Source organism: Delphinapterus leucas, chromosome 3 (assembly GCF_059928025.1).
Source record: "Delphinapterus leucas isolate spDelLeu-1000000601 "Yukka" chromosome 3, BTC_Dleu_Yukka2, whole genome shotgun sequence".
NCBI classification, from domain to species: Eukaryota; Metazoa; Chordata; class Mammalia; order Artiodactyla; family Monodontidae; genus Delphinapterus; species Delphinapterus leucas.
This window is the reverse complement of record NC_143131.1, coordinates 79,005,532-79,029,449: the sequence shown is the minus strand read 5'-3', so window position 1 is coordinate 79,029,449 and position 23,918 is coordinate 79,005,532. Positions and strand designations below refer to the sequence as shown.

Sequence of the window (23,918 nt, the reverse complement as noted above, 5' to 3'; positions counted from 1 at the left end):
AGATTCTGCATTATCTGGCCTTGCCTTTTTTTTTTTTAACCTCCTTTCCCCCCACCCCCCCCACCCCCCCACCCCCCCACCCCACCCCCCCGCAAGTTTTCATTACAATGGTACTACAATGACCTGCAATTCCTCAGCTTATTCTGACCTCAGGGCCTTTTCACTGGCTATTGTCTCTCCCTGAAGCTCTTCTCTCACAACTGCTCAGGTCTTGGCTCAAATAGCACCTCCTCTTCCAAACTACCCCATCTAAAGAAGAGTCCCCCAACAGTTCTCTGATCCATTAAATTTTCCTTACAGCACTTGTCACTAGCTGAAATTCGTATACATTTACCTGCAAGTTTATTATGTCTTTCCCTTTATCAGAACATAGCTTCATGACAGCAGGGAACTTATCTACCCAATATCTAGCCTTGTTTGTGCCTGGCATAAAGTTAGCTCCCACTAGGTTTCTGTTGAATATGTAAATGAATAATATTCAAATAGAGCCTAGATGCTAAAAGAAGAGAAGGAAAATGTGTTTATGAGAATATATTTCTAAGGCACTGAATGGCTCAAAGGATATTAGAAAAAATTTTCTCAGGGGTTCAAAAAGTTTTAAGCAATGTTTATATATTCAATTGATTGATTTATTCAATTGATTCAATTGATTGTTTATATATTCAATTGTTTCTTATGCCTGTAATTCAAGGCCTAGCCTCTTGTCAACAGTTGAAAGCCTTTTAGATCATCTATACAGAGAAGATTGGGATAGAGTCTCAATAGAGACAACAGTCCAGATCAGACTACAGACTCTAAAAACTAGTTAGAGGACCTTTGGGCCACTCTTCCATTCTGCCTTGATAATGCTATTACTAAGACAGTGACTCAAGCTATAACAAAATGAAACATTCACAAAAATGAAAAATTATTTCAAAATAACAAAAGTCCCAATTAAAGTCTTCTTCCACAGAAATAAACATTTTAAACCAATATGCCATTAGAGATTGGAAAGAATGAATCACTAATCTGGTAAATTAAAAATTTTGGCACAAACATGTTATCTCTGGCATTTTTACATATCCATATTTCATAATTAGGTCCATAACTCCTTTTCCTCACATGAAGCTAATTCCTCTTTCAAGCTCAAAGCAAACCATGTTTTAAAAACAGTTCAGTGCTTTCGTTTTGTGTTGATGTTCAGATAACCAGTTGTTTCAGATGTAACTTTTAAATAACCAATAATAAAACATTTGATATTAAGTGAATATTCAAATGTTAATGCCGTAAAAAAAAAAGTTCTCTTTACGGATTTTATAGAATCTTTCATCGCAGATGCTCAGATGTTGGAGTTCACTTCATCTAATTGTTTTCCACGGCAGCAGGTAATTTAACTTACAGTCTCCTGGGGTACCTATTAAACATACAGATTCCTTAGTCCCATTCAGAGAGTTTCTGTTTCTATGCATCTAAGCAGAAGTCCAGGAATCTGTATTTGTTTAAAAGGCTTTCCAGGTGTTATTAAGGCCCGAAAACAGTGATTTTAATCCAGTTTCCAACTTAGTCCAGAACACTTTTTCCACATTTCTTTTTTTTTTTTTTACTTGAAGTATAGTTAATTTACAATGCTGTATTAGCTTCAAGTGTATAGCAAACTTATTCAGTTATATATATTCTTTTTCAGATTCTTTTCCATTATAGGTTATTACAAGATATTGAGTATAGTTCCCTGTGCTAAACAATAGGAATTTGCTGTTTACCTATTTTATATATAGTAGTATGTATATGTTAATCCCAAACTCCTAATTTATCACATTTCTAACAAATTGTTGCTCAGATGTGTTTTGAGCTCTTCCGGAGGGGATAATCCCATCTCCGTGTAGTTTGTTAACGTCTATTGGAAAGGTCTGATTATCAGAAAACTTTTTTTTACTTTAAACTGAAATGGGTCTGCAGTGGCTTCCTCCCATAGGTCTAGCTCTGCCCTCTGGCATAACAAGGGTTATTATATATGAAAGCCCTTCATGCATTTTAATGCAGCTTTCAGGTACCCACAAGTTTTTCTTCTACAGCTAGAGAGCTGATTTCCCAAACAACTGCTCACAGGCCCTATATCATCCAAAGTATCCCTGCACCCTACTGCACCATCCATATTCTCTTTTCAGAGCCTTCCCCTCCACCACTGTCAGAAGTAGAGTCCCTAACCCAGCTATGCGCCATTTGACCCTGCCTAGCAGTGGAGCAGCATGTTGCCAGAGATCATATGGAACCGTACATACCCTACACTGTTGCTTCTCAAATGCTGACATACCAAATGACACTACAAGGTGAAGAAAATGTCACCAGTCTAGGCTGAAAGGAGAAAAATGGCTAAGTTCATTCAATCTAAAAGACTGTAGTGCTTTCTTCCTATATTGTGATCTGCCCAGGTCCTTTTGAAATTTTTGTTTTAAATGAAACTATAAGGATAACAGGTAGTTTGCTTGGCTGGTTGGTTTGTTATACTAGAAAGTCAGCCATCCTGTGTTGATGAGTCCTATTTCTTTAAGAGTTGTACTGGTCCCTGAAGACCAAAATCTGGGAACCACTGACCTAGACTTGCCTCCCGTGATGATACACCAATGTTCTCTAATCCAACCCTTTCCTCTGGAACACCTACCACTTTACAAGACACAGTGGCTCACAAATCATTAGGTCCTTAGAATCAATGGAGTTTTATGAAAATACAGATTCCCAGGGCCCAACATCAGAAATTATGGTTTGGTAGGTCTGAGGTAAGTCTTGGTATCTGCATTTTTAAAAGCTCCCCAAATGATCCTGACGTTCATCCAGGATTAGAAAGCACTTTCCTGATATGCATTTATTCAGTGACTCTCTTCCAGGTATTTATAGTTTAAAATCACCAGGGATGGGGTTGATTAGGAAAGCAGGAGTCTGATCAAGTGTCTTAAAGCAGCCAGGCAGATCATGATATATAAATGTTTAGCCAGCTTCCTCCCTTAGGTATGGACACATCTGCAGTTGGTATCCTTTCCTCCTCTTCTAGCCTTTCTCTTATCAAGCTAGGTGTTCTCTGTTTTAGGTTTAGACATACTTGCTCTACCTGCCCAATTCTACCCAGCAAACTGACCTCAACACTCTTGGGTTCTATCAATATTCCTATTAAAGGGTAATACCCATAACTGGACATAATATTAATACATAATAACCCCCTTAATAATCTGGATACTAAACATTCTATTAATAGAGCTTCAGATCACCTTCACTTTTAGAGTCACCAGCAAACTGATGTTACTTGAGGTTTGGACCAATCCATACTATTTGGTTTTACCTGAATTTCAACAAGCAGGTATCCTTCATTCAATACAACTGATGTTTACAAATACAATTTCAAGTTACACATTTATTCAATTTATACTTATATATGAAGTTATTTATAACTTCAAGTTATAAATTCTATCACCTTTGTTTCTGTATCTTTTCAACAGATTATATCATTTTCAATTCTAATTTTGCCATCCAACATATGGAATCTCTTTTCCAGAAATTATCTTATGTAATGGTCTGATGTTATGTAAACTTGAGAAATATAACATCTATATGGTCATTCAAATAATTGATAACACATTTTAACAATGACGGCAGAAAACACGGAGTTTTTTAAAGATTTTGCTTCAAAGTGGCTAGTGTCGCTTCTCACGTTCCACTGGCCATAGCAAGACACATGGCCAAGCCTGACATTGATGGGGTTGGAAGTATAATCTTCCTGTACAAAAGGGCCCAAATGAAAGGTGCTTTCAGGAAAGGGGAGTAAATATTTAAAACACACAATATAACCCATCATCTCCCCCTTTTTGAAAATTGGGACCTTATGTACCTTTCTACAATCTTTTGAATTCTTTTCCCTGTTCTCCAAAATTTCTCAAACAATATGATAGTACTATGATCATATCAGTAAAATTGTTTATTGCCTAAAATGTAATTTGTCTGGGCCTGGAATTTGAATTCATCTAAAATATTTAAGTTATCATTAAGCATCTCTTATCTTGGACGTCAGTGACCTCTTAAGGCCATGATCTTTCAGTGTTGCCAGATTAAAAGTCATTCTTCTTGGTATAGACAGAAGAAAAGCGGGAGTACAGTGTTTTCTTTTAACATGATACCCTCATTCTCAAGCAATGGACCTATAATTTTCATCTATATATTGTTCTGAAAATAGCCCTAAAAATTGCTGCTGCTGTCTCTAGTGGTTTTGGTGAGACTCAGCTAATCCTTGGCCTTGACTGTCTTGAAATTCTTGTCCTATTCCTTTGTATTCTTCTTAGTTATATAGTCTCCTATCCACAATTTACGCAGATATCTTCCAGCCTTATCAGACAGTTTACAGTGCAATATGCCAGCTTCTCTTCATGCCTCCCTATTTTCTTTCCATTGACAGTATTTTTAATTGTGTAGCCAGAATTCCATAATTCAGTATTCCTCATCACCATGGAATTACATTCACTTTTTTGACTCTTCTTGAAAATGTTTTATTTTTTAAAGACAATATTTCATCAGCTATTATTTGACACTCCACCTTTATTCTATCCTCATGGTTTATTTTTTTTAATGACATGATTAGGAGAGGCAATATAGCATAAACGTTAAGAGCTCAGTCTCAGGAGATGAAATCTGAATCTTGGCTTTTTTACTCATAAGTTGTGTGACCCTGGAAAAGTTACTTAAACTTTCTGTGCCTCAGTTTCCTCATCTGTAAAATGGGGACAATTATAGTACTTTCCCTATACTGTTATTGTAAGAATTGAATGAGTTAATATATATAAAGTACTCAGAACAGGTCCTGGTACATAAGTAGCTCTATGTGCCTGTTATTATTGGATCATACAGTTAAAGTTCCTCAGGTATGGTAGTTTTCTGTTTCTGCTGGATATAGAAGTTATAATTTCTTACAATCTTGTAGGATAGTATTCTTCTCTAAAATAATTCCCTTAAAAGCTTGCTAAAGAACGCATCAAACTGGGAACCAGCACCTACAGCAAGAGTATGGGAAAGGAGTTCCAGTTCAAGATAGTGGGCTGACAACTCAGGTTGTCTTACCTTTTTCCTGAGACCATGAAAAAGATAATAAAGAAATTCACAAGAGAATGAAGCCTTCACAGCAAAGAGAACAAGAGAGATGAATCAGTAAACTCCTAGGGACAGAAAGCAGATAGAATTCTATGGCTACATGAAATGGAGCACAGGAGGCTACAGCACAGGCCAGCAGAAAGGGCCACAGCAAAGGGCGGAGCCTAATTTCCAACAGAACTTTGGAGAGACTGCCAGCTCTGGGTGAACAGATACAGTGGTGGACAGTGAAAAGAGGGGGGTTATCAAAAGTCATTCAATAAAATAGCTGTACTAGTTCAAACACACAAACACACACATGCTTATACATCTAACACACCCAGGACCTCTGCATGTAAAATAAAAGGCAACCCAGTGTTCACTCCTATGAGGGAAAAACAGCACAGTCACCTAAAGGAATTGAGTAAACTGCCTGGGAAAAGTATAGGGTACTAGTGTGAGCTCTGGTTTCTCAATCTCTCACCCACCCACCCTTACATAAATCCTGCAGATAATAAGCCCTACCTACATACAAAGAGCCTTCAATTCAGGGAAGAGTCATCCTGGGGAAACAAACAGACCTATTGAGCCGTGGTCAAGGAAACTTGCACCCCAACCTGGAATAATCAACCTAAACATTTAGCCTAAAATAGGAACAGATGATCAAGGACTACCAGACATATGAGGAAGACTAACAGCATTAAAGACAAAGATCAAGATAAACTCAGAGCCACAGACCCAGGAGAATATAGTAGAAATGCAAGGAACATAAGAAATCTTTTTCTTAAATTCTAATTAGACTCCTCATGAGTTTTTAAATGATATTGTAACCTTAAAAACAAGAACAAGAATCTACAAAAATGGGATAGATCACAGTAAGAACTAGCTCTTAAACTTTTTTTTAATGCAAAAATCAAAAATTCATAAACGGGCAGAAAGATTAAAAAAATTAGAACATAGAATGGAAAAATTAAAAGATGAAACAGATGACAAAGAAGATAAGAGTCACAAAGTATCAATCCACAAAGTTCAATGTTCAACCAATTGGGGTTCCAGAAACAGAACAGAGTAAATACAGAAAAGTCAGTATTTTTTTTTTAAATGAAGAAAATATAGAAAGATACAGCCACCACATTGAAAAGGCCACTGAATATTATCACTATCTTACTTAGTATTGATTCAAGAAGTACACCTAAAGTTGAAGGAACAAGAAATAAAACATACTATTATTGCAGACATGAAAAAAGTAACAACAGAAAACCTAAAATTAATAATATAATAACAAACATTGGGAGAAAGAATGGAAGAAAAGTTGAGTAATGTTTCAATAAGTTAAATCCACAATATTCAGAGCAGGAAAACATCAATAATTAAAGTTGATTTAATCAAGAAATAACAGTATAAATATATTACTATATTTTTGGAAGAAACTATTGAAAAAATAAAAGTGATTTTAACTGAGAAGAATGTGATTTGCAAAAAGGATGGAGAACAGTATATTTTGCTACTAAATATTTCTATACTAGATGATTTTTTTACTTAGTGTCTCATTCTTTATTCAGGCTAGTACTTTTTCTGTGCAACATAAAGGCTTAGGCCTATCTAGTCAGCAAGTAATGAATCATGTGAGGAAATATTGGTATGACCCACAGTCAGGCTCTATGGGAGAATGTAGATAGCCCCGGATGGGAGAGTGGATCAGTGACTGGGCTAACCAAAGGTGAGTGTCATCCCTTGGGTAACTACAAAGGCATTTAGAGTCTCCTTCCAAAACCTCAGGCAAGAATCTGTTTTCATCTTGACTGAGCTGCCAAGATTCCCATACCTTAGTAGACATGAGGTTCTTCACCGGACGCCATTCTGCCACTATCAAGCTCAGAACTCTATCAAGCTCTAATCTTGCATTGGAACTTAAAAGGAGATAAAACACAACACTTTTGTAGTTGTTTTTAACTTCAGTAGTCTCTCAGCTGAGTTGACCTATTCAACAAAAACAATTGAGTGCCTACTTTGTGCAAGGCACCATGGGAAATACACAGTAAACAAGACAGATATGTTCTCTCAGGGAGCTTAAGAACCACTGAGCAAGAGAGAATTGTATGCAGCTAATTTTAACACAAGACTGAATGCAAGCGAATTGGAGCATAAAGAAGGAAGAAAGCGTTTCCAACTTAGGAAGGGATCAGGAAAGACTAAGTGAGAAGGGCTTCCCTGGTGGCACAGTGGTTAAAAATCTGCCTGCCAATGCAGGGGACATGGGTTCGAGCCCTGGTCCAGGAAGATCCCACATGCTGCAGAGCAACTAAGCCCGTGCACCACAACTACTGAGCCTGCGCTCTAGAGCCCACGAGCCACAACTACTAAGCCCACGTGCCACAACTACTGAAGCCCGTGCACCTAGAGCCCATGCTCCACAACAAGAGAAGCCACTGCAATGAGAAGCCCGCGCACCACAACGAAGAGTAGTCCCCGCTCACCGCAACTAGAGAAAGCCCGTGCACAGCAACGAAGACCCAACGCAGCTAAAAATAAATTTTAAAAAAAGACTAAGTGAGAAGATGTCAGAAGTGAGGTGGGATCCTGGGGCCTTGAATCAACAGGATGCCTGCAGGATAGTGCTGTGATGCACTATCCCGTGACTTGGGATGTAATCTGAGAGCAATATTATCTGAGCTGTACCTGCCCTGGACATGGATAATGTTGGTATCTCCAGTTTGGGGTGACTCTGAATTTCTGTGATTAAATGCTACATTCATTTCAAATGCCTCGCTTACTCACATATATATGCATGTTCCTTGGAAAATATGAATTGGTAAACTATAAATCTAGGAGAGAGAAGTCTGTGTTGTGGTATAAGCAAAACAGAATTCATTCATAACTCCAACTACATCCGAAATTCTAGGTAGTTTCTATTTTTAATACCATATCTCAACATGTGTTCATGTCCATGTGTCTACATTCTGCCCCCAAGTCCAAAAGATTAAAGAACCAGAGAATGTTAAAGTTGGAAAGGACTTTGAATATTATTCAATATAATCCTATCATTTTACAGATGAAGAAACTAGACCAAGATAGAGTAAATGTGACTTCCCAAGGTTATGCAACCACAAGGAACAAAGCCTGGACTTAAACCAAGTTCTCAAATGCAGGTCCAGAAGCTCTTTCTTCTGGATACTATGCTGAAAAAAAAATGAGAGGACAGGAAAAAAATCAAAGATAATAAAGAAATTGAAAGTAATGCTTAATTAAGTTATTGGCAATAGATGTAGAATTATCAGTGTTTCTGAAATAAATTCCAAATAGTTTTTAAGGGATCTATTTTTCTTGAGATGTTTTTCTACTTGGACAAAATGTATACATACTGGCTACCAAAATACAAAATATTTCTTTTAAAACTATTTTAATTAAGTTTTAAATTATTTAAATTATTAAATAATTATTAAAAGTACACATTTTTATTCACATACTTATTATACACATACTTATTTTATTATAAGTAGCCAGGGAAACGGTAATTAGCTAATCATCCACTTACATACAATTTTTGTTTTATCAAAGCAAAAAGAGGAAATATTTTTTAAATAGGTACTTTCTTAACATTTACTTATACTTATATCTAAAGGCATTGTACTTTAAAAATAGACTGTATTAGAGCAGAGACTGTGTTGTGTTTGCCTATGACTATCAGCATCTACCGGCATCTATCACAGAACCTGGTTTATAGAATATACTAAATAAATATTAGTTGAATTAATACTATATTGTATTAAAATTGTCCATCAACCTTTGTATGTCACACATTATATCCAATATTTACATGGTAAAAATCTGATCTATAACATTAATATTTGGAAGATTTCAAACTTTTGCCTACCCTTGATTTAAAAGCAATCCATCCCTTTCCAGACAGGACTCCATGATTAAAGGTCTTTCTTTAGACCCACCCGTAATTAAATCCTAGGTGATAACCAGAGCCTGTGCAGAAGTAGAATACTGTTTTCCTTTCCTTATCCCGACCCAGAAGAGGGCTGTAGAGGTGAAGCCCATGCTTTGCTTCAGACCCTACTCCCAAGCACAAGCGAGGACTTCTTGACTGGCCAAGAGTCTCCAGTTCAAATCACCAGATGCCTTCTCATTAGTGCCCTACAGACCACTAGCAGGCTAACTAGGAAACACCCTAGGAAATGTGAAGGGAACGTCTAACCCAGAGGGCTATTTGCCAGGGCATAAATTGTGGAAGAGAAGAGAAAACGAAGAGAGAAACGCAAAGTTTTACAATATTAAGAACCTCACCGAGGAAGTTAAAGATGGATACTAAATATAAAAGGCATTTTTTAAATCACAAGGACTTTATTTAAATGTTCTGCATATAAATAAGAAGTTAACACAGCTCTTGTTATCTTCCTCACTTATGTTATAGAAATGAGAAAAATGTTCTGTACTGAAAACTGGTGTCACTGAGGTTTTCCAATTGTTTAAAGAAACAACAGATGAAACTGCCACTTCTAATCTTCCTTATGTTTATATAACAAAAAAAAGGATGTTACAACCTCTAAATTGTCTATTTTAATGTCTGTGCATTTATGCAACTAACTATAAATGAAATATTGCGAGTTTGGCCCTTTTTCCAGTTTCTTGTATATAGTCATTTAAAGTATTAAATGATATTTCTCCCACTCCCCTAATAAAGAAATAACCACAAACAAAATATTGAGAAAAATAAATATACAGAATCAAAAGTTAGGAAAGCTGTATTCTTCCTAAATCGTCTTCTACCACTGAATCACCAGTGATGCTCCAGCTGTCTGCACCTCACTTTTCTCCTTCTGAGAAACAAAGACCTGAGTCACAGTTACGTGATAGAGAGAAGTGAGAAAAAACAGCAAACAGTGGCTTGCAAGTCTTGCTAACACTCTTGGGAGGTTAACTGTGGCTCCTCAAGTCCATTTGTTGCCCTGTGTCCTAAGTCCACCTCAGGAGGTAACAGCAGCCCCAGGAAGGAGGCAAAGGACAAAAGCAGGTCCTGATACACAGGATCTGGAAACTCATCAGGATTTGCCCAAATTTTCATTTGAAGAAAAGTTTTTGCACTGGCTCCAGAGGAAGAAAAATCTTGATGTATAAATTCTGAACTTTTCTAATGAAAATGAATCAGGGACTAAAAGTAATCTGGAATATTTCACCCCAGATGAAGATTTTAAGAGATTCTATCAGGGAATGAAGAAATAACAGCTTGATCATTTTATAAATGTAAGCATGTTTCCTGTTGTGAATATTCTCAGAGACACCAATGCATTCTTTATCTGACGGCAAGAAGAGAAAACAAGTACATTAAGGATGTAAAAAAGAAAAAGAAAAGTAAGGATCTATACACTTCTTCATTTTTAACTATTCGTAGAGCCTCAAGAAAAGCAGCAGGAAGCCTTTCCAACCCTTGAGAGAAGCTGGTCACAGATTATAACAAATGTGTCATAACTGTGAATATGGCTCATGCCACACAATTCTGTATCTCACCTGTTATTCTCTAGCAGTTCTAAACCATTTGTAGTTTCTCTACACATGGCAAACTCTCTCATGCTCCTGTACATGTTATTCCGTCTGCCTCAAACACTCTTCTCTACATTGTCTTATTTCTCCCTCAAGTGTGAGTCAGTTCATGACTTTAATCAACAAACATTGATGAGTCTTGTGAATACAGTATGTGGAACTCTGGAGAAATTAATTTTGAATAGGAATTAGTCATTGAAACGGTATCAAAATTGCCAACTGTTCTTACTAGACTTAACTTTAATCTTAAAAGTTTTAATTAAAAATTTTCATTAAAAACATTACTTTTCAAATATATGTACCTTGTTTATGGTAAACCAAATCCTAATATTATACATTGCCTACAGTAAACAAAAGGAAAATGAAAAAAAAGTGAGTCAGTTCAACTCCACCTTCTCTGTGACTTTCTCTGATTACTCCTTGTATTCATTCACCTGCTATGCTAGATGCTGAGTAAGTACCATAAAAACGGTGCACCTGCCCTCAAGATGCATGATGCACAGTCATCAAAAGAGGTACAGTGGGAATATTTTGTGATGGGGGCCAGGAAGAGGGTCAGGGAAAGGTGTTCTGGAGGAGATAACAGCTGAATCAAAATTTGAAAGACGAGTAGGAATTTTCCAAGAGAAGAAAGGATGAGGGGAGGGCATTCAAGGCAGAAACTATATATGATGAAGCAAAGGTGGAGAGAAAGAATGCTGATTGAGAGGTAAATATGTCATTCAAGGGAGTTTAGATTTTACTTTTTTCTAGAAGGCAGCGGGGATCATTTTAAGCGGAAGAATGAGATGATCAGATGTATCTTTTAGAAAGTGTGGAGATCGGATTAGAGAGAGTGAGATTAGGGCAGTTGAGAGACCAATTTGTAAAGAAGATGACATGGTTACTTAGTAGGGGAATCAAGAACATGGATTGACATATATACACTGATATGTATAAAATGGATAACTAATAAGAACCTGCTGTATAAAAAATAAATAAAATAAAATTCAAAAAAAAAGAAATGGACAGGAACAATATAAATAAAACTGCAAAATTTTACTGAAGAACAACAAAAAAGAACATGGAAGAGAATTTGAGAATCTGAGAGAGATAAATGAATGAGAAGTAATAGGACTTAGTCATGGCTGGGCCGTGGTGCACAAGGGACAGAAAGGAGTCAAGTTTCTCTGCCTTCTTGCCGGAGTAGACAGTGAGACTCACTGAGATCAGGAATTCAGGAGGAGGAGCAAGAGATGATTGGTTGGGCTTCCCTGGTGGCGCAGTGGTTGAGAGTCCACCTGCCGATGCAGGGGACACGAGTTCGTGCCCCGGTCCGGGAAGATCCCACATGCCGCGGAGCGGCTGGGCCCGTGAGCCACGGCCGCTGAGCCTGCGCGTCCGGAGCCTGTGCTCCGCAACGGGAGAGGCCACAACAGTGAGAGGCCCACGTACCATAAAAAAAAAAAAAAAAGAGAGAGATGATTGGTTGAGTTCTGAATCTGCTGAACAGGAGAGGCCTGTGGAACGTCCACGTTGAGAGGTAAGTGCTCACTACCCTGTTGTATTACTTTGTGTTACCATTGCTGGGCTTGTCTGTCTTCTACCTCTGACTTTCCCCAGACAGAACGGATCATTCAATCCCAAAACTTCCCCTTCAAGGTGCCCTCAACTAGCCCATGACAAACAAGGCTCTCCCATTTTTCCTGTCTCTCATTACAACCGTGCTAACTTGTTAGAAACATCCTGCAAGGCCTGACGTTCATCACCCCTTCTAGAAAGACCAAAAACATGGACTGAAAAAAGAAAGGTTATTTTCCCCCTATTTTAATAGCACCCATTTTCAAAGGGACCATTGTTTCAGAAGAACTGAGTACTTTCTAAGGTAAATAAATAGAGTGAATAACAATCTTGTTTAAGATTCCAACTTATTAACAGAAAACATGTGTAGACTTAAGAATTAAAAATAAATACGCCTTTAAAGATGACCTGGAAGGCTTCTTACCTGCCAAGAACAGAGTTCAAGACCTCAGAAGGTCCATGTTTTCCCAGAAACAGTAGATTATATTGCTAATGATGGGCAAAGGCTAAACCATAAGCGTTTCCCCCCCTATAATTTTGGTACTATTTAGGTGAGTTTTGTAATGAACTGAAATAAGAGAAGAAATCTGAAGACTGATCTTGGGTTGTGGATATTGGGTCTATGATTTCATCCTTTGGAAAAATGTTTCTAGTTCCTGTTTTTTTTACAGTCATATATATATGGGATGAGCTCCTCTTATATTTGATTTATATTTTAGTGATCTTGGTTGTGCTGGTATATACAAATTCATTTTTAGAGAATTTCCCATAATATATATTTTAGTTCAACTGAGCATTACTAATGAAGAGTATAGTTCTTCTTCCATTCCAAGTTAGAGAAGGATTTCTGAAGGTTGTTATGAATCAGCACAGCAATTACCAGCAGCAGAATGTCTACAAATGGACCATAGCAGGGGGTAGACCCAGAGGCAATTTCTCTTGTGGAAGAAAAATTGATGCTGTCCTCCGCATTCACTGACTCGTCTGCTTTTCATATGACAAATAGACGAGTCAGTTTCCCCTTTTTCTAAGGGATTCTACATGATTAGGGTCAAAAAATCAGCAAAGGAAAAATCTTTCCCAGTTTTATAAGGGTGAGCTGATGAGATGCCATGGTGGTTCACTACAAAGGTGCTGGCTATTTTCAAATGACAGCTGAGAAACCTTGCTGTTCCCTGAACTTGAGAGGCTGGTTCTAGCACATGCACAAATTCGGCTTGCCATATGAGCAAAAGTGAGATCATATGGGTTGATGCTGGCAGAGTCTCTGAGAGTGCAGTAATTCATGCTGTCAGTTACTATCAGCAGCAATTTGCTTCTGGATTGGTTCCTGTGAGCACTCATGTGAGCATTCTGCACAAAGGACCAGAGTGCAATATTCTTTTGGATTTCAGGGATTTAGTGCAGTTTCAACATATAATCAAAAGTGCCACGTAGTTCACCACCTCGCATTTTCTTTTAAAGAGACAGGGCTTAAAATTGGATTCCTTTCTTCTCTCCAAAAATAGGAAGTTGATGGCAATTTGGAACTTACCTTTAGAGCAATCCCTTGGTGCTTCATTGGAACCTACCCTGTTGGTTAAGTGCATTTTTGTTTTTTTTTTTAACTAAATGTAATTTCACTGTCTCCATAATAATAATAATAAACAAAAATTTGTTTAACCACAAAACTTCACTTCTTAAATTCAACTTACATATGTGACCAACTCTTAATTACTATAGGGCAAATACCCTGGAAAATGAGAAGTTCCCTTGAATTGGTACATATTATAATAGCATATTCCTCCAAATTTCGTAGAAGTTTTGAAAAGTTCTATAGCATAGAAGTTTGGACACTGCAGCCCTAAGCTTAAAGGAACATTACTACAGAATCTCTGCAAAATAATACAATTTCAGTGAGTTCCAATTAACTTTAAGATATCAGTAGTACTCTTGCTACCAGGTTATCCACCAATCTCTTTCTGTTTAATTAATACTTACTATTGAGAATTCAAGAGATTCAGGCTTTTGGAGCAATCCTGATCAGAAACGGTTCTTGTGTCTTTGAAATGGTAGTTTAGCTTCACTCAGAAAAGTGAAAAGTGTGTCAAAATCTCAAGTGCCATTGTCAACAATATATACATTCTATGGTGTTAACCTACAATCTCTTGAGTGTTCCCAGCTGAAAAATTGTTTCCATATTGCATCAAGCTCAAAAATCCTCCAAACCTTGGCACCTTACTCGATTAAGAATGTTTTGTATCATGAAAAACCTAGGGGCAAGACGGGAATAAAGACGCCGACCTACTAGAGAATGGACTTGAAGACACGGGGAGGGGGAAGGGTAAGCTGGGACAAAGTGAGAGAGTGGTAGTGTATATATGGACATATATACATTACCAAATGTAAAATAGATAGCTAGTGGGAAGCAGTCACATAGCACAGGGAGATCAGCTCGGTGCTTTGTGACCAGCTAGAAGATAGGCAGGGTGGGAGGGAGGTAGACGCAAGAGGGAAGAGATATGGGGATATATGTATATGTATAACTGATTCACTTTGTTATAAAGCAGAAACTAACACACCATTGTAAAGCAATTATACTCCAATAAAAATGTTTAAAAAAAAAAAAGAATGTTTTGTGTTTATTATCAACCTTTCCCCGCCACTAGAATATAGACTGAATGAGGGCAGAGACTTCTGTCTGTTCACTGATGTATTCCCAGTGCTAGAACAATGTATGGTGCATAGGAGGCACTTCATAAAAATGTGTTGAATGAACATTGTCCTTTTCTTCATCTAAAGTCTTACTTTCTTTTTTTTTTTTAACATCTTTATTGGAGTATAATTGCTTCACAATAGCGTGTTAGTTACTGCTTTATAACAAAGTGAATGAATCAGCTATACATATACATATATACACATATCTCCTCCCTCTTGCATCTCCCTCCCACCCTCCTTATCCCACCCCTCTACGTGGTCACAAAACACCCAGCTGATGTCCCTGTGCTATGCAGCTGCTTCCCACTAGCTATCTATTTTACGTTTGGTAGTGTATATATGTCCATGCCACTGTCTCACTTTGTCACAGCTTACCCTTCCCCCTCCCTGTGTCCTCAAGTCTATTCTCTATGTTTGCATCTTTATTCCTGTCCTGCCCCTAGGTTCATCAGAACCTTTTTTTTTTTCTCTTTAGATTCCATATATATGCGTTAGCATACAGTATTTGTTTTTCTCTTTCTGATTTACTTCACTCTGTATGACAGACTCTAGGTCCATCCACCTCACTACAAATAACTCAATTTCATTTCTTTTTATGGCTGAGTAATATTCCATTGTATGTATGCGCCACATCTTCTTTATCCATTCATCTGTCAATGGACACTTAGGTTGCTTCCATGTCCTGGCTATTGTAAATAGAGATGCAATGAACATTGTGGTACATGACTCTTTGAATTATAGTTTTCTCAGGGTATATGCCCAGTAGGATTGCTGGGCCGTATGGTAGCTCTAGTTTTAGTTTTTTAAGGAACCTCCATACTGTTCTCCATAGTGGCTGGATCAATTTACATTCCCACCAACAGTGCAAGAGGGTTGGTTCCCTTTCCTCCACACCCTCTCCAGCATTTATTGTTTGTAGGTTTTTTGATGATGGCCATTCTGACTAGCGTGAGGTGATACCTCATTGTAGTTTTGATTTACATTTCTCTAATGATTAGTGACGTTGACCAACCTTTCATGTGTTTGTTGGCAGTCTGTACATCTAAGGAGAAATGTCTGTTCAGGTCTTCTGCCCATTTTTGGATTGGATTGTTTGTTTTTTTGATATTGAGCTGCATGAGCTGCTTGTAAATTCTCGAGATTAATCCTTTGTCATTTGTTTCATTTGCAAATATGTTCTCCCATTCTGAGGGTTGTCTTTTAGTTTTGTTTCCTTTGCTGTGCAAAAGCTTTTAAGTTTCATTAGGTCCCATTTGTTTATTTTTTGTTTTCCGTTTCTCTAGGAAGTGGGTCAAAAAGGATCTTGCTGTGATTTATGTCATACAGTGTTCTGCCTATGTTTTCCTCTCACAGTTTGATAGTGTCTGGCCTTACATTTAGGTCTTTAATCCATTTTGAGTTTATTTTTGTGTATGGCGTTAGGGAGTGTTCTAATTTCATTCTTTTATATGTAGCTGTCCAGTTTTCCCAGCGCCACTTATTGAAGAGGCTGTCTTTTCTCCATTGTATATTCTTGCCTCCTTCATCAAAGATAAGGTGACCATATGTGCATGGGTTAATCTCTGGGCTTTCTATCCTGTTCCATTGATCTATATTTCTGTTTTTGTGCCAGTACCATACTGTCTTGATTATTGTAGCTTTGTAGTATAGTCTGAAGTCAGGGAGCCTGATTCCTCCAGCTCCATTTTTCTTTCTCAAGATTGCTTTGGCTATTCGGGGTCCTGTGTGTTTCCATACAAATTCTGAAATTTTTTGTTCAGGTTCTGTGAAAAATGCCATTGGTAGTGGGAAAGGGACTGCACTGAATCTATAGATTGCTTTGGGTGCTATAGTCATTTTCACAGTGTTGATTCTTCCAATCCAAGAACATGGTATATCTCTCCATCTGTTTGTATCATCTTTAATTTCTTTCATCAGTGTCTTAACAGCTTTCTGTATACAGGTCTTTTGTCTCCTTAGGTAGGTTTATTCCTAGGTATTTTACTCTTTTTGTTGCAATGGTAAATGGGAGTGTTTCCTTAATTTCTATTTCAGATTTTTCCTCATTAGGGTATAGGAATGCAAGAGATTTCTGGGCATTAATTTTGTATCTTGCTACTTTACCAAATTTATTGATTAGCTCTAGTAGCTTTTTGGTAGCATCTTTAGGATTCTCTATGTATACTATCATGTCATCTGCAAAGAGTGACGGCTTTACTTCTTTTCCAATTTGGATTCCTTTTATTTCTTTTTCTTCTCTGACTGCTGTGGCTAAAACTTCCAAAACTATGTTGACTAACACTGGTGAGAGTGGACACCCTTGTCTTGTTCCAGATCTTAGAGGAAATGGTTTCAGTTTTCCACCACTGAGAATGATGTTGGCTGTGGGTTTGTCATATATGGCCTTTATTATGTTGAGGTAAGTTCCCTCTATGCCTATTTTCTGGAGGGTTTTTATCATAAATGGGTGTTGAATTTTGTCTAAAGCTTTTTCTGCATCTATTGCGATGATCATATGATTTTCTCCTTCAATTTGTTAATATGGTTTATCACATTGATTGATTTGCATATATTGAAGAATCCTTGCATTCCTGGGATAAATCCCATTTGACCATGGTATATGATCCTTTTAATGTGCTGCTAGATTCTATTTCCTAGTATTTTGTTGAGGATTTTTGCACCTATGTTCATTAGTGATACTGGCCTGTAGCTTTCTTTCTTTGTGACATCTTTGTCTGGTTTTGGTATCAGGGTGATGGTGGCCTCGTAGAATGAGGATGGGAGTGTTCCTCCCTCTGCTATATTTTGGAACAGTTTGAGAAGGATAGGTGTTAGCTCTTCTCTAAATGTTTGATAGAATTCACCTGTGAAGCCTGGTGAATTTTTTTCACCAGGTTTTAAGCCTGTTTTTTTGTTTTTTTTTTTTTTTTTGCGGTACGCAGGCCTCTCACTGTTGTGGCCTCTGTCGTTGCGGAGCACAGGCTCCGGATGCGCAGGCTCAGCGGCCATGGCTCACGGGCCCAGCCGCTCCACGGTATGTGGGATCTTCCCGGACCGGTGCACGAACTGGCGTCCCCTGCAACGGCAGGTGGATTCTTAACCACTGCGCCACCAGGGAAGCCCTGTTGGAAGATTTTTAATCACAGTCTCAATTCCGGTGCTTGTGATTGGACTGCTTATATTTTCTAGTTCTTCCTGGTTCAGTCTCAGCGGGTTGTGCTTTTCTAAGAATTTGTCCATTTCAACCAGGTTGTCCATTTTATTGGCATACAGTTGCTTGTAGTAATCTCTCATGATCCTTTGTATTTCTGCAGTGTCAGTTGTTACTTCTCCTTTTTCATTTCTAATTCTATTGATTTAAGTATTCTCCCTTATTTTCTTGATGTTTGTATAATGTTTATCAATTTTGTTTATCTTCTCAAAGAACCAGCTTTTAGTTTCATTGATCATTGTTATCATTTCCTTCATTTCTTTTGCATTTATTTCTGATCTGATCTTTATGATTTCTTTCCTTCTGCTAACTTTGGGGTTTTCTTGTTCTTCTTTCTCTAATTGCTTGAGGTGCAAGGTTAGGTTGTTTATTTGAGATGTTTCTTGTTTCTTGAGATAGGATCATATTGCTATAAACTTCCCTCTTAGAACTGCATTTGCTGCATCCCATAGGTTTGGGACCACCATGTTTTCATTCTCATTTGTTTCTAGGTATTTTTTGATTTCCTCAGTGATCTCTTGGCTATTTATTTATTTATTTATTTATTTATATTTTTGGTATGTGGGCCTCTCACTGTTGTGGCTTCTCCCATTGCAGAGCACAGGCTCCAGACGCACAGGCTCAGCAGCCATGGCTCACGGGCCCAGCCGCTCCATGGCATGTGGGATCTTCCTGGACCGGGGCACGAACCCGTGTCCCCTGCATTGGCAGGCAGACTCTCAAGCACTGCGCCACCAGGGAAGCCCAGTACTCTTGGCTATTTAGTAGTGTATTGTTTAGCCTCCATGTTTTTGTATTCTTTACAGATTTTTTCCTGTAATTAATATCTAGTCTCACAGCGTTTTGGTCAGAAAATATACTTGATATGATTTCAATTTTCTTAAATTTACCAAGGCTTGATTTGTGACCCAAGATATGATCTGTCCTGGAGAATGTTCCATGAGCACTTGAGAAGAAAGTGTATTCTCTTGTTTTTGGATGGAATATCCTACTAATATCAATTAAGTCCATCTTGTTTAATGTACCATTTAAAGCTTTTGTTTCCTTATTTATTTTCATTTTGGATCATCTTCCATTGGTGAAAGTGGGGTGTTAAAGTCCCCTACAATGATTGTGCCACTGTTGATTTCCCCTTTTATGTCTGTTAGCATTTGCCTTATGTATTGAGGTCCTCCTATGTTGGGTGCATAAATATTTACAATTGTTATATGTTCTTCTTGGATTGGTCCCTTGATCATTATGTAGTGTCCTTCTTTGTCTCTTATAATAGTCTTGATTTTAAAGTCTATTTTGTCTCATATGAGAATTGCTACTCCAACTTTCTTTTGATTTCCATTTGCATGGAATATCTTATTCCATCCCCTCATTTTCAGTCTGTATGTGTCCCTAGGTCTGAAGTGGGTCTCTTGTAGACAGCATACATATGGGTCTTGTTTTTGTATGCATTCAGCCAATCTATGTCTTTTGGTTGGAGCATTTAATCCATTTACATTGAAGGTAGTTATTGATATGTATATTCCTATTACTATTTTCTTAATTGTTTTGGGTTTGTTATTGTAGGTCTTTTCCTTCTCTTGTGTTTCCTGCCTAGAGAAGTTCCTGTAGCATTTGTTGTAATGCTGGTTTGGTGGTGCTGAATTCTCTTAGCTTTTGCTTATCTGTACAGGTTTTAATTTCTCCCTCAAATCTGAATGAGATCCTTGCTGGGTAGAGTAATCTTGGTGATAGGTTTTTCCCCTTCATCACTTTAAATATGTCCTGCCACTCCCTTCTGACTTGCAGAGTTTCTGCTGAATGATCAGCTGTTAACCTTATGGGGATTCCCTTGTATGTTATTTGTTGCTTTTCCCCTGCTGCTTTTAATATTTTTTCTTTGTATTTTATTTTTGGTAGTTTGATTTTTTTCTTTTAAATTTATGTATTTACGGCTGTGTTGGGTCTTTGTTTCTGTGCGAGGGCTTTCTCCAGTTGTGGCAAGTGGGGGCCACTCTTCATCGCGGTGCATGGGCCTCTCACTATTGCGGCCTCCCCCGCTGTGGAGCGCAGGCTCTAGACGCGTAGGCTCTGCAGTTGTGGCTCACGGGCCCAGCCGCTCTGCGGCATGCAGGATCCTCCCAGACCAGGGCTCGAACCCGTGTTCCCTGCATTGGCAGGCAGACTCCCAACCACCATGTGACCAGGGAAGCCCAGTAGTTTGATTAATATGTGTCTTGGCGTGTTTCTCCTTGGATTTATCCTGTATGGGACTCTCTGTGCTTCCTGAACTTCATTGACTATTTCCTTTCCCATATTAGGGGAGTTTTCAACTATAATCTCTTCAAATATTTTCTCAGTCCCTTTCTTTTTCTATTCTTCTTCTGGGACCCCTATAATTCGAATATTGCTTCATTTAATATTGTCCCAGAGGTGTCTGAGACTGTCCTCAATTCTTTTCATTCTTTTTTCTTTATTCTGCTCTGCAGTAGTTATTTCCACTATTTTATCTTCCAGGTCACTTCTCCGTTCTTCTGCCTCAGTTATTCTGCTATTGATTCCTTGTAGAACATTTTTAATTTCACTTATTGTGCTTTTCATCATTGTTTGTTTGTTCTTTATTTCTTCTAGGTCCTTGTTAAACATTTCTTGTATTTTCTCCATTCTGTTTCCAAGATTTTGGTTCATCTTTACTATCATTACTCTGAATTCTTTTTCAGGTAGACTGCCTATTTCCTCTTCATTTGTTTGGTCTGGTGGGTTTTTACCTTGCTCCTTCATCTGCTGTGCATTTCTCTGTCTTCTCATTTTGCTTAACTTACTGTGTTTGGGGTCTCCTTTTTGCAGGCTGCAGGTTCATAGTTCCCGTTGTTTTTGGTGTCTGCCCCCAGTGGATAAGGTTGGTTCAGTGGCTTGTGTAGCCTTCCTGGTGGAGGGGACTGGTGCCTGTGTTCTGGTGGATGAGGCTGGATATTGTCTTTCTGGTGGGCAGGACCATGTCTGGTGGTGTGTTTTGGGGTGTCTGTGACCTTATTATGATTTTAGGCAGCCTCTCTGCTAATGGGTGGGGGTGTGTTTCTGTCTTGCTAGTTGTTTGGCGTAGGGTGTCCAGCACTGTAGCTTGCTGGTCGTTGAGTGGAGCTGGGTCTTAGCGTTGAGATGGAGATCTCTGGGAGAGCTTTCACCATTTGATATTACATGGAGCTGGGAGGTCTCTGGTGGACCAATGTCCTGAACTTGGCTCTGTAACCTCAGAGGCACGGGCTTGACACCCGGCCAGAGCACCAAGACCCTGTCAGCCACACAGCTCAGAAGAAAAGGGAAAAAACATGAAAGAAATAAAAAATAAGGGAAAATAAAGTTATTAAAATAAAAAAATTAATTATTAAAAATAGAAAAATTAAAAAATAATAAAAAAAGAAAAAAAAAGAATGAAAGGAGAGGGCAAGCAAACCAAAAAACAAATCCACCAATGATAACAAGCGCTAAAAACTATACTAAAAAAAAAAGGACAGACAGAAGCCTAGGACAAATGGTAAAAGCAAAGCTATACAGACAAAATCACACAAAGAAGCACACACATACACACTCACAAAAAGAGAAAAAGGAAATATATATATATATTAAAAAAAGGAAGAGAACAACCAAATCAATGAACAAATCTACCAATGATAATAAACTCTAAATACTAAAGTAAGATAAACATAAAACCAGAAACAAATTAGATGCAGAAAGCAAACCCCAAGTCTAGAGTTTCTCCCAAAGTCCACCACCTCAATTTTGTTGTGATTCGTTGTCTATTCAGGTATTCCAGAGATGCATAGTACATCAAGTTGAATGTGAAGATTTAATCTGATGCTCCCGAGGCTGCTGGGAGAGATTTCCCTTTCCCTTCTTTGTTTGCACAGCTCCTGGGGTTCAGCTTTGGATTTTGCCCCGCCTCTGCGTGTAGGTCACCTGTGAGCATCTGTTCCCCACCCAGACAGGACGAGGTTAAAGGAGCAGCTGATTAAGGGGCTCTGGCTCACTCAGGCTGGGGGCAGGGAGGGGTACGGAATGTGGGGCAAGCCTGCAGTGGGAGACGCCAGCGTGACGTTGCACCAGCCTGAGGCGTGCCATGAGTTCTCCCGGGGAAGTTGTCCCTGGACCACGGGACCCTGGCAGTGGCAGGCTGCACAGCTCCCAGGAGGGGAGGTGTGGACAGTGACCTGTGCTTGCACACAGGCTGCCTGGTGGCTGCAGTAGCAGCCTTAGCATTTCATGCCCATGTCTGGTTCCCACGCTGATAGCCACAACTCACACCCATCTCTGGAGCTCGTTTAGGCAGTGCTCTGAATCCCCTTTCCTCACGCACCCCGAAACAATGGTCTCTTGCCCCTTAGGCAGCTCCAGACTTTTACCTGGACCCCCTCCCAGGTAGCTGTGGTGCACTAGCTCCCTTCAGCCTGTGTTCACACAGCCAGCCCCAGTTCTCTCCCTGGGATCTGACCTCCGAAGCCTGAGCCTCAGCTCCCAGCCCCCACCTATCCTGGTGGGTGAGCAGACAAGCCTCTCAGGCTGGTGAGTGCTGGTCGGCACCGATCCTCTGTGCAGGAATCTCTCCACTTTGCCCTCTGCACCCCTGTTGCTGTGCTGTCCTCCGTGGTGCTGAAGCTTCCCCCCGCCACCCCCTGTCTCTGCCAGTGAAGGGGCTTCCTAGTGTGTGGAAACTTTTCCTCCTTCACAGCTCCCTCCCAGAGGTGCAGGTCCCTTCCCTATTCTTTTGTCTCTGGTTTTTCTTTTTTCTTTTGCCCTACCCAGGTATGTGGGGAGTTTCTTGCCTTTTGGGAGGTCTGAGGTCTTCTGCCAGCGTTCAGTAGGTGTTCTGTAGGAGTTGTTCCACGTGTAGATGTATTTCTGGTGTATCTGTGGGGAGGAAGGTGATCTCTGCGTCTTACTCCTCCACCATCTTGAAGGTCTCTCTAAAGTCTTACTTTCTTAACAAGGCTCACCAGCCCCTCTGTAATTGACTCCTGCTAGTGTCCTCTCTCGCACCACTTTTCCTCTTGTGCTATACACTTCAGCCAAATTCAGATTATTTGTGGTTTCCTGAAGGTACCATATTCTCTCTCCCTAGAGGCTGTTGCACATGTTCCTCTGCATGGAAGACTTTTCCCTCTTGCTCCCCTGCCCCTTCGTCTGGGAAACTCCTCTTTGTCCTTCAGATACCAGTTTAGAAGTCTCTTATTTCAAAAAATTTAACCTGGTCTCCAAAATGGAGCTAAACAGGCTCATAGCACCCTGTGATTTCCACTATGATAGCACTTACCCACTTGGACTATCATTGCTACACAGTAGCGACCTAACCAGAGGCATAATGGTATTCGTGAAATTATCCATCGGTAGTTTGGCTTCAAATAGGAGCTCCTAGGGAAATTAACTATGTACTCTTTGTACTGGCTTAAAATTTTTTTAATTAATCAGGACATAGCAGAAGAAAGTCACAAAAGTGTGAGAAAACTAACACATCTCTGAACTTACTGCTCTTACTGAGTGGAAGTATCACTCCAGTCTAACCATTACAACATAAATAAGAACAGCAGCTGCATGAAATGCTAACAGATTGCTCCACAGAAAGTTGCCTCCTGTCATTCAAGTCTCAGCAACAATGTCACCCCCTCAGAGAGGACATCACTGACCACCCCTGGGTAAAGTTACCTCAATCACTTTCTATCTCATTGCCCTGCTTGCCATCTTCATTAAATGTCTCTTTCTTTGAGAGTGTCTTAATCATTTCTATGTTAACTAGTTTATTTTTACTTCACTCCCTCTAGATGATAGTCTCCATAAGAGCAGGGACCTTGTATGTCTACTTCAGTGCTTCACA

General features: G+C 39.0%; 1 long non-coding RNA gene across 1 annotated transcript in view; it reads right to left on the bottom strand.

Moving 5' to 3' along the window:
- Positions 1-97: 97 nt before the first annotated feature.
- The window catches only part of LOC111184207 (uncharacterized), a 230,592-nt gene continuing 206,771 nt past the window's right edge, over positions 98-23,918 (bottom strand). The window contains exon 4 of the long non-coding RNA XR_016392726.1: positions 98-22,957. This is a non-coding gene — a long non-coding RNA (uncharacterized LOC111184207). The remainder of the gene's footprint in view (positions 22,958-23,918) is intronic.